This window comes from Nannospalax galili, unplaced genomic scaffold, assembly GCF_000622305.1.
Source record: "Nannospalax galili isolate Female #2095 unplaced genomic scaffold, S.galili_v1.0 scaffold1014, whole genome shotgun sequence".
NCBI lineage: Eukaryota > Metazoa > Chordata > Mammalia > Rodentia > Spalacidae > Nannospalax > Nannospalax galili.
Genome location: NW_008335824.1, coordinates 366,193 through 378,349, shown reverse-complemented (window position 1 = coordinate 378,349; position 12,157 = coordinate 366,193).

Genomic DNA, 12,157 nt, shown 5'->3' with positions numbered 1-12,157 from the left:
TATATACAATAAAGTTTAAAGGGGGAAAAGTAGGGCTAAGAAATAAATGACCAAAGGATTTGCCAAAATGGGGTCAACTTTGGTGGAATAATGAAGGTTTCCATTAGCTCTGTTCTTTTTTTTAAAATCCTAACTAGTTTACTGGGCTTGCTAACAGAACATAGGACTGGGGTTTATTTACAAAAGAGTGGGCATCCCCCTCATTTACAGCTGCGCTGGAAAGTCCATGCTCAAATATAGATCCTGTGACTTACCAACAGTGGCACAAAATGGTGAGTGAGGTGCCTCATGGTGTTCTCAGCTTATATGTCCTTAGCCTCTCCCCCACATGTAGCTAAGGTCGACTGATTGGGTGGGAGGGGTAACTGAGTCCCCCTCTCAGTCCCTTGATAAGGGTGGAAAGAAGGTGTGACTATATCTTGCCTGCATAGTGGTTGGAGGACATTTCCAGGTAACACTCCACTACTTCGTTTGGCTCTTAACATTCTTTCTTCCAACCTCTTCTGCAAAAGTTCCTGAGCCTTGGAGGGGGTGATATGCATGGAATGATCTTCCTCCCATTTTGACAAGGCACTGAACATTCGAGTCTCTGCATCATCTATTTTCCATGGGCTATTGGCTCATTTCAGTGGGATTCCATCTACTATAAAAACACAAACAGCAAGAAGCAAGAACATTTAAACAGTGGTTGTTATAATAACTTAAGCACCAGCGTCTGGCAGTGCCCTCAGAAAACAGAAGAGGATGCCAGGTCCCTGGATCCCTGGAACTGGAATTAGGGATGGTTGTTAGCCACCGTGTGGGTGCTGGGATTTGAACCTGGGTCTTCTGCAAGAACAATAAGTGCTCTTAACAGCTAAACCATCTCTGCAGCCCTAGTTTTGTGATGGGGCTATAAAGATGATTCAGAGTTTTTGTGATATTCTGTATGAAATACAACAAAATTTAATAAAAACAAATTTTAAAAAAATTCTCCACACTGATTTCCGTAGTAGGTTCACCAGCTGTGAATGAGGATTCCTCCTCCCCACATCCTCATCAGCATTTATTGCCAGATGTTTTCTCAATCATAGCTGATCTTATTGGAGTAAGATTAAATGTTAAAGTGGTTTTAATTTGCATTTAATAAGGATGTTGAACACTTTTTAAGGTATTTCTTAGCCATGTTTATTTCTTCTTTGAAAACTCTCTGTTCAATTCTGTAGCCATTTTTTAAATTGGAGTATTTGTTTTCTTCATTCTTTGAAGAGGGGGCAGAAAGATTGTAAGAGTTTTAGAGACAAGACACCTGATGCTAGCTAAAGCATATGCATATGTATAAATATATGTATGTATACGTAACAATAATAAAGAAAAGGACAATAATAAAGAATAAATTGTGAGGGATGAGGAAAGGGACTGGGAGGGGTAGAAATTATGTGAATATAATGTTTTTTTATAAAATTCTCAAAAATCAAAACTTAAAAGAAAAATAGAAGTTGTTTATCCCAAGGATATGAAGTTATGAATCTGATATCAATTATTACTACGCCCAAAGACAAGTAGAAAATTCTGTCCCACAAAAATAGGAAAACATGGATGGGACTAAATTCTGTGAGGTTCTGGATTCTTAGCTCACTCTTCCATCTCAGCAGGACACGAACAGTATTCTTCTTGAAAAAGTTCTTTTATTTCTACTCTTTCAAATGAATCTATGAGTACCAGAAAACTGTTCATTCCTCTCAGGAAAATGACACTGTTTTACAGATCCCCAGAGAATCTGCAATGACCTCAACATCTTACTAGCTTTCTTGGGAAGATAGAAATCCCTAAGCTTTTCAAAATAGAAAAATGAACACAATCTTCTGTGGTTTGTTGTAGGCTTACCCTCAGAAGATTAAAGTTAATTTCTCAGCAATAAAAAGCAACTGAGAAACATGCCAGAAATAGACTTCTGCTTTCCTGACAAGACCTAATCACCATCAAACCTGACCAAATGCTAAGAAGGCAACAATTACAAAGCAATTATTCTGGCGATAATTTATCATTGTTTTCATGTTCTTGAGTTTTACTAATTCATTGAGCAAGAATAAGAATATTTAGAGATTAAATCATAATTTTAGCACCTGGGATGATGGCTCAGTTGGTAAAAGCATTTGCTTCACAATCACATGGATATGAGTCAAAGCCCCCAGCACCCATGTAAAACATCAAGCATTCCTCTGCACAGGTCAGTAAGCTCAACACTACAGGGGGCTGATGCAGAAGGATCTATGGGCTTGATGGCTGCCGGCCTAACTCCAAGTTCAGTGAGAGCCACTGTCTCAAAGATGAGAAGAATGACAGAGCAGAACGTCCAATGTCCTCCTCTGCCCCCCTGACACATAATCACAGACATGTACACTCTACACTAACACATACATGTATGCATATACTACACACACACACACGAGAAAAACATAAATTTAAAAGATATATTCACTATCTATAATAGTAGCAAAGAACACTTAATTCAAGAAAAAATATCAAATTTCCTCATCCACCCACCTGTAATAATATTCTGTGAAACTTCTTATTTTACCACATTCCATACAGGAAAGAAGGAAAGAAAAGCGACTTGGTTGAAAAAAATAATTTATAAGGAAAGCAGGGAACAAACCAAAAAAGGAAATTAATCAGATTACTTTCTCACCTTCCAGTGATTGTTGCAGATGTTTTCACAAGTCTTGGGACATCTGCTGTTCATCAGTTCTAACGAATCCATGGTGTCACCGTAAAGCCAACTCATTCCTCTTGCATTTACAGCCTGGCAGTGCTCAGTTTTTCCTCCTGCTTTGCTTCTGCACTTACAGCACAAGGAATTAATTATTCTAGGCAGAGCAGCTTTTACAATAGTAGAAATGGATTCTCTTAATTCATGGTATCAAAAGTGGAATTATCTTAGCAAGAAAAGTTATCCAGGACTATTTTATTAATATCCATATTAGGGGTCTTTGGGGAGTTGTTTTCTTTTTCTTTTTTTTCTTTTTATGTTATATTTATTTACCTGAAAAAAATCAAGTAGTTGATAATTAAACTAGGGATGTGTGTTCATTCATTATAGAAAGCACTTTAAGGGACTGAGAGTTGTTTGTTAAATCACTCTTCAATTTATTACGTCTTAGACATTTAGCAAAATTGTTAACATGGCTTATAATAACAATTCAGTTTTGGAGCTGTATTATTTTGAGCTATGAAAGAAGTTTTTTTAAGTAGATAACATTCTAGTTAGAAATGAAATCACCAATCCTAGAAAATCATACTTAAAGATTTTCATAACTAGTTTATATTTAACTTTAAAAGCAAAATATTACATAGGACATTGAAAATTAGAGTCCATGAAACAAAAATCTAACTTATAAATCAATTTTACATAGGACATTGAAAATTAGAGTCCATGAAACAAAAATCTAACATAAATCAATACAGGTGACACAGGGACTATATATATAGAGAGAGAGAGAGAAAGAGAGAGAGAGAGAGAGAGAAAGAGAAATTAATTTTTATGATTCATTAAAATTCACAAAATGGGTAGAAAACGTCTGTATGTTGATGATGGAAATATAATTGCCAATGTGTGCTTTCTTGTTTAAATCACCAATTACAAATAAGTGCTTTTGTTTTCCATGTTCCTGTGGGATATCTCAGGTCAAATGTCAGCTTTGGCCTCAGAATGGCCTCTTAAAACCATGTTTCTCCTTCCTCCAGGAGCAGGTGCATGAAATAAACCAGCAGGCAGTCAAACTTAAAATTACATTTGTGTGTCCTAAATCATGACATTCAGTCTTGAAGAGAAAGAAGAAAGCACAGATGTCTTTTCACCAAAGGATCTATCTCTGTGGAGAAAAGAAAAGGGGGGGGGTTGGACAGGAAATCTCTGAGACACAACACATTCCTGTTTGCTCCAACTGAGTGTTTCCACAGACCTTCTTTGTATCAGACAGAATGGAGACCAGACTTTCACAAGTGGGCAGGCCAAGATCAGTAATAAGCATTCTCGGCAATTCTCTGTATTCACTCTGCTCTTTTTAAGTGAGAAAATACAAACACAATTTTTCACTTTGCCATTATGAATCTTATTTTCTGGGGAAGCAGAAAAACTATTTTATGCTAACAAGAGAGAGAGTAGAAAATCCTGTCAAGACAAACACACGGACCACTTTGAGACCACACATAACAGAAAAATGTATTTTTCTATAGTCACTGATTCTTCAAAAATTTTGTGAGCTCAAATAAAATCAGCAATCTCTCTAGAAAGAACATTTGAAAAATTTTTAAAGGAAGCTATTTATAAGTCTGGAAAAGTAATTGAAATACTAGGATTAAAGGGTGCTGTCCACCCGCATTTTCTTTCATCTTCAAATATAAAATTCAGGATATTTTCCAAATTATGCTATTAGTTAATGCTCTATTTTAGTTATTTATGATATATGTATATATATTGCTTTTTGATAATACAGAAAAATATGAAAATGTTTTCATATAACCCATCTCTCTAAAGTAGTATGCAATGTAGCACCCACGTATAACTCTAGCACTTGGGAAGCTAAGGCAGGAGGATCTAGAGTTCAAACTCATCTTTGGCTCCAAATCATTCTGGATCACCTCCCTCCCCACACACAAATAAATACACGATAGAAGAGAAATCTTTATCCCTATACCCATACAACCTTGAAGGTTACAGTTAATTGCTATTGTTTGACTCTGGACTTTCTAGCCAAGATACGTAATATATGTATATATGATGCGTCTGTAAGTATGCTTGTATTCACACATATTAAAATACTCATATCCATATATACTTGACAAAATCTTTTATCTGTTTTCCACTTTAAGATTATTTAATAAATATCCTCACAAGACATCACATTTCAGACTGTTCTTCAACAACCAAGTAAAGACTTGAATTTCTAACTTACTACAGTGCTCTGGACATTTAGCTTTCTAGTCCAGGATTTGAGAGAATGAGGAAGGATTAGACTGCAGAAACATGAACACAGCAGGAAACCGACAAGCAGAACATAACTATGCCTCAAAGGCCTTGCTAGATGGCATTACCTGCAGAATCCCTAGAAAAACTTCCCTTCTTAATCCATCCCCACACAGAACAGGCTCTGCCACTTTGTATGATTTAAACAAATGTTTTCACAAAGAAATCTACTTAAATACCATTCTATGAAGGAACATGTACTTGATTAGCAACATCTTCACCAATCTTGTCAGACAGTTAGAAGCTATCAGATTACCATGTTCAATAATACTTCATGATTTTTTCTCAAAACCTTAAAAAAAATCATGTGTTTAGGAAACTTTATATTGTTTTCCTTAATTTACCAAAAACAATAAGTAAATAAAATCTGATCTGTCATACAATAAATTACTTAGGGATCAGAAGAAAAAATGTGTTGGCAAGCCATGGAAATGCACATTGTTAAATGAAAGAAGAAAATCTAAAAAGGCTGCAGGCTATGATTCTAAATATGTGCCATTCTGGAAATGGCACAACTTTAGAGGTATTTTAATTTGGTTAGCAAGAGTTCAGGGGAAAGGTGAAAATGTACGTAGGCATAACACATGGTATGTTAAAGCATGGCATTTTAAATGCAATAAAATCATTCTGTATGATGCTATCATGGTAGGCGTAGGACACTGTGTATTCTCAAAATCTATTGGATATAGTCCACAAAATGGCACTTTTTAGCTGGTAACAATTTGTCAACATTGGTTCTTCAGCTGTAATAAATGTACCGCACTAATAATGTTAGATGGCGATGATATGAAAAGTTGAAGGAAGGGAATTAATACGGAAATTGTGCTTTTCTTTTCCTATCTTGTTTTTATTTCTTTTTTCTACGTGTGCATTTGTGTGCGTGCATATATGTGTATATGTATTTATATATGAGTGTTTGTATGTGAGTGTTTTGTGTGTATATGTGAAGGTAGGACTAGAATTGAACCCATGCCCTTATACATTTTAGAGAAACAATACATACTAACCCTTTTGTTAAATTTTGAGGCAGAGTCTCACTAAGTTATTAAGACTGGCCTTGAAATTACTGTGCAACATACTTAGGTCTTAAACTCTCCGACCTCCTGCCTCAGACTCTTAGAAACTGAGATTATAGACGTATACCACAAGGCCTAACTTTGCACTTCGTCTTATTTGTAAACCTGAACATGCTTTGGAAAAGTGTATTGATTTTAAAGAATCTTGCTATAAAGAATCTTTTAACAAAACCTCAAAAGTAAAGTGATAAATTTCTCCCAGGGTGTGATTCACTGCGATTTATGATAACAGATCCATAAACATATCTATAATTCTCTCCGAATGAACTACTGATGATCTGTTTTCTATCAAGTTTTCTAAATTAGTTCACTAGGAGAGGGCTTAGTATTGAGTGAAAGAGTCATACATACTAAATATGTGTTACATCCCTAGCCCCACAGCTACAGTTTATTAAATAATTCCCACTTGGGGCCATCATTCTTAAAAGAAAGAACAAAAGACAATTGTCTACAACAAAATCCACAAAATTGTCCAGGTTTGGAATGTATGAAGGGAAAGGAGAAAGTACAACTGTGCCTGAAATGAGATGCCTCGAGTTAAGATGGTTCTCATTCCTGGGTCTTAGACTTGTTGGCATCAGCCAAGGTCTACTTACTACACAGACATTAAACCAGACTGTCCAGTTCGATGTCTGCTTGTTGCAGCCAAAACACTTCGGGCAGACTGCATATTGGTAAGGTAAGCGTTCTGCCTCTCAAGGATTAGTGCTGAAATCGGGATTGTGATGAATGGCCCAGGCGTGTCTGAACTGGATGTGTCAGAAAAACACATCCAGATCTTTACCTACACCTTTCTATAAATAAACATCACAGGAGATGAGAGCCAGAGGTAAGATGCTAGGAGATGAAGTGTAGCAAAGATTGCATTTCAATTTAAAAGAGTTGTCAAGCTGGGATTGAGTCTATTCAGTACTGAATGTATATTAGGGAAAATGTCCCCAGCTGTAAACCCCTAGGAATACCCTTCTCACAGAGCCCTGCAAAGTAGAATTATAAAGGAAATGGTTGTTTTAAAATCACATCTTTCCAATCATCCCTTCTATATGGTAATATGCTGGATCTCAAAGGCTCTCGTTTTGTTTATATAGGTCCACCCTTATCACCCAGTGCCAATTTACTAACTGAAGTGAACAAAATGCCCCAAATTATTTTTAGTTAACAAGGAAAACCACGATAAGATAAAACATTCAAGTGTAAATATGAAATGCCTTTACAAACATTAAAATCTGCTGTCTCAGCACTTGGCCATGTGCCTCAGGGAGATGAAGTCAAGGCTGTCCTCACTCCCAGCAATCAACATAAGTAGATATCTTCCTGGTTACAGTTTTAATCATTCCTAGCTTCTGTTTGTTTCCTTGGGGAAATCTCCATTTAACTAGAATTTTATGATAGCATTTTGCTGTCTAAAGACAAACCAGTACCACAGAAAAATATTAGGCAGATGAACTCCATGGCAACCATACACCAAAATGTCAACATAGACTTTTAAAGGTATCCTGAAATATTTCAATTACAATCTAGATGCACACAATTCTCTATAAAACTTCAATGAAATTAGTTCCTTTCAGTGCTAGAATAGACTTAGAAATTTATCTAAATCTCACCAGCTCCATGGAAACCAGTTTTTTACCAACAGTGCTATTGACATTTTGAGCCAGAAAACTCTACATCATAGGATCCTGACTGTCCTGTGTAGGACATAGGAAGCATTCTTCAAGTCCACATACTTGATGCCAGTATTGTTCTGCACTGTTCCAACTAAAATTATTCTCAGATACTTACTGTTGTCCCTTTGAAGGGCAACATCACTTGTATTGAGAAATACTGCACCAAACCTTCCCTTAGTTCCCCTCCATATCTCAAAATCTACTTGAATGGACCCAGTGACAGGAAAATTGATATTAAATGAAGGTTCTAATTAAACATTTATAACCTGAGCTGCACTTACATTAAGATGATTGGCATGTCATTTGGGTCACTGCCTCATTATTCAATATCCCTCTACTTTCACCTAAAAACATATTTCTCATTCTGTATGACTCAGCTCAAAGGTAAGAGCCCCCCCAACTTATTCCCTTCCTCTCTTCAAAGTAACTCTGCTCCATATCCTCTTATCTTTCCCTTCTTCTCTTTATCCCTTCCTTTCTTCCCCTAATGGGGAAGGGAGTATAAAGATGATTAAGATGTTGTATACACAAAAAAATACACAAAAATTCAATAAAAATATTTCTAAATATTTTTAAAAATTATTTATATGTATGTGTCTGTGTGTGGCTATGTGCACATGCATGTGGGTTCCTGAAGAGGCCAGAAGAGGGCTTTGAATCCCCTGGAAATGGAGTCAAAGTGAGCTGTGAACCATCCCAGGTAGTTTCTGATAATTAAACTTGAGTCCTCTGCAAAAGCAGGAAGGCTTCTTAACTTCTGAGCCATCTCTCCAGGCCCTTTTCTTCCCTTTTAATTACTAAGAATAATAAATTACAATGTTCCTGTACTTGGTGCTCTTCTAAGTTCAAGAATGAAAGTGCTAAACATACACACACACACACACACACACACACACACACACACACCAAAAAAAGAAAAATCCGTCCCTCTTGGAGTTTATATTCTCTAATGAAGTTGAAGAATTCCAAAAATAATAATAATAAAGATACTAAGAAAAAATAAAATAGAAATTACAAAGACTGGAATCTTATTTTAAAACTCCTCAAAGACTCACTGAGCAGGTGCTGTCAGAAGAAAGGCAGGGAAGAGGAAGGGGGGTCACAGACTGACCTGCTGCAAAGGCATGCCAGGCTGAAGGGAAGCAGCTGTGCCTGGAAGGCTTCCCTGTGCAACTCTCCTCCACATCCTTCTCAGCTGCTTGTATATGAGCAGAGAAGCTGTGCTGTTCCTGCAGTTCGGGAGACAGCTTGCTGTTTAATTTTTTTCCAACAAAAGCAGAAAATTTTTAAATACCCATTCTAGTCCTGGAGATAGAGCTCACTGATAGAACTCTTGCCTAAAGTACCCTGGGCCCTGGGTTCAACTCCAACACAATAACAAAAGGAAGAAGGGGAGGGAAGGAAAAGAAAGGAAAAAGAAAAAAAGGTGTATCCTAAATATGTGTTCTACTGTAGTAATAAATTTTGAAAACGTCCAAACATGCATATATTTTGTACATCATATGGAATTCGAAACTACGCACATTTACTAATCTATCAGTCAATCTTGTCTTTTATTTGTATCTGTTTAAAACAAATATATATCAAACAAACCAAAGAAGCATTCATTAGAATTCTGGCAGTAAGTCTAAGGTTTTTAGTTTGGTTGTTTTTTGTTTTTTGTTTTTTTTTTTTTTCATTAAAATTGGTATGGACATTAGTCAGATGCTGCTACATGTGGTCTTTCTTCTGAGCCAAGTTTCTATTCATCCTGGATTGCCCAGCTCTGCTGAGAGACTTTGCATCCTGTTGATAGGCATATAAACTGACCAGGTGTAGGCTGTTTCTTTGCCCAAAAGTACTTATAACTATGAAAAACCACGACCTCTTTCTTCCTCCGTGACTGCAAAGTTCCCTCTGCAAATGAACATTTCTCCTGAGGTGATTCATTGTCATATTCACACACCACGAAATACAGATTCTTTTTCTCCCAAGCTTGGTTTTCCTTTTTCTTTCTGTCAAAGCCTCTATCTTTCTCTCGGCTTCCAGGACCCTGTCTCATGTGTCATTGTTTTCCATCTGCTGTCCATGGAAACAAGAAGAATGTCATTTCCTGCACCTCTGAGGGAGGGGACGTTCCAGTTTGATAGCTAAAGCAGAGGCAGTCACTCAATGTGCATCCCATGCAACACAATATTTTCACTAAGTTGGGTTTTTTTTTCTTTTATTTCACTGATTGAGTTTCTCACTTCATTTTATTTCAGTTTGGCTTTTCTTCAGAAATTCTATTTCCTTATTAAATTCTGTTTTCATATCTTGGATTGTTTTCTTCATTTCATTCAACCGTTTGTGTTTTCATGTTCTTTATTCTGGAACTTATGCATGTCCTCTTTGAGTTTGCTGAACATCATCACTATTTTGAAACCATTGTCTGTGCCTCAAGTAAGTTGTTCTTCCCAGGGGTCATTGCACTGGATGTACTGATTTCTGGAGACATTTTGTTTGGTTATTCATATTGTTTATGTTTTGCGATAGGAGCTAGGCATCTGGAGTTAGGCAGTTGGTGGTGTTCCCTGGTATGGATGCCTGGTATCTTGGACAGGTGTTTGTGTCTTTGTTGATGTTACTTCAGTGTGTCAGGATGTGGACCAACTGAATGGTGCTTAGTGTTCAATCTTAGAGTAACCCCATGTTGATGTACGAATGGGGCCTCAGATGTGTTTTCCCCACAGCTGGGGATATGTGAACTTCTGAGCACAGGAGCAGCAAACCTTTTGTGGAGCTAGTAGATTCTCACTGGCAATCTTCAAAAGTCTGTGGAAGGCTATAACTGTCTTACAGGTGATCCTTTGGTGACAGGAGTAGAGGTCACAGTGGGAATAAGGAGTGCTCCCTGGGGGCCAAGGGGAGGATATCACACTGACATCAAGTGGATATGGTGGGTTGAGATCAGATTGGTGATCACTAACTAAGTCAGAGATATCAGTACTCCTCCTGGCCTTGGGCATTGTGGGGAGAGGAGCGGAGATACAGAACCTCTGTGCTGGACATAGGACATCTTCTTTTCACTGCCTTCACTTGCTTCACACTCTGTTGGATTTTAATGGCACATTTGGGATCATGGTAAACTTTCTCAACTTCCTAGATAGCCAAGACAGGCTCTGGGTATTGCTATCTGGCAGAGGGAAGGTTTCTGGAGATGCCTACCCAAGTTGAGGCTAACAGGGAGCCACTCATGTGTTCCTGACTTTGGCTCTGAGCTGGCCTCTGGGCTTTGAGGTTATGGCGGGTGGATGAAGGAAGCCTTCTTGCAGTTTCTGGGTCATGCGGGGTGACTGGAAAGTCCCTAGTATGCAGCTGGCTAGGAACAAGTTGACTCCCAAACAGAAGGCGGAGGGGTGGCAGGAAGAGGTGGGGAATCACTGTCATTGTCAGAGGCAATGGGACTTCTGGGTAATAGCAAGGGTTGGGGTGGTCTACCTGGGTTTCCATGTCACATGGGACACCTGCAGAGTCCCTGATGCAGCCAGATGTTGTGCAGTGAAAGGGAAGGAGGGTGGTCAGGAAGAGATGGGAGTCACTGGTAAGTGGCAGTGATGGGGATTTAGGGTGATAGCAAGAGGCACAGGGCTGCCTACTTGGTTCTCAGGACCATGTGGGGTAACTTGAGAGTCCCTGATACAGCTAGCTGGGGACAGGTGAATCCGGGAGGAAAGGCAGTAGTGTGCTCAAAATTACAATGTGTTGGAACAAACAGAATCCCACTATATTTCTTCTAGAATGAGGCCTACCTTTGAGGCAAACTCATAACTAGTATTATAGCTAACTTTTAAGTTTTATTTTCTCATTTTGCCAAATCAGCCAAAAAATATAGGAGAAATAAAACTATGTGCAAAATAAAACTATATCCATCGTGATTTAGATAAGGAAGTTCACAAAATATTTTGAAGGATTGCATTGCAAAGTGTTTCAGGAGGGCAAATTATATCCCTTCAATCCTGTCTGGACTGAGCTGACTTTTCTCAGTGAATCTGGGGAGATAATCTCTGCTATTGTACAAGTCATTTTGAAGCACTTTAATTGAAATGAGCTATGCAATGATGGTTACTGATTTCTCTTTCCTGCCAACAAAATACATAAGATTTTAATTGAAAGATTACCAAATTCTCCTTCCTATCAGTGTTCCAACAGTATTCACTGTTCTAACAGTACTCAGTGTTCTAACAGTACTCAGTGTTCTAAAAGTACTCAGTGTTCTAACAGTACTCAGTGTTCTAACATGTTCTAAAAGTATTCAGTGTTCTAAAAGTACTCACTGTTCTAACAGTACTCACTGTTCTAACAGTACTCAGTGTTCTAAAAGTACTCAGTGTTCTAACAGTACTCAGTGTTCTAAGAGTACTCAGTGTTCTAAAAGTACTCAGTGT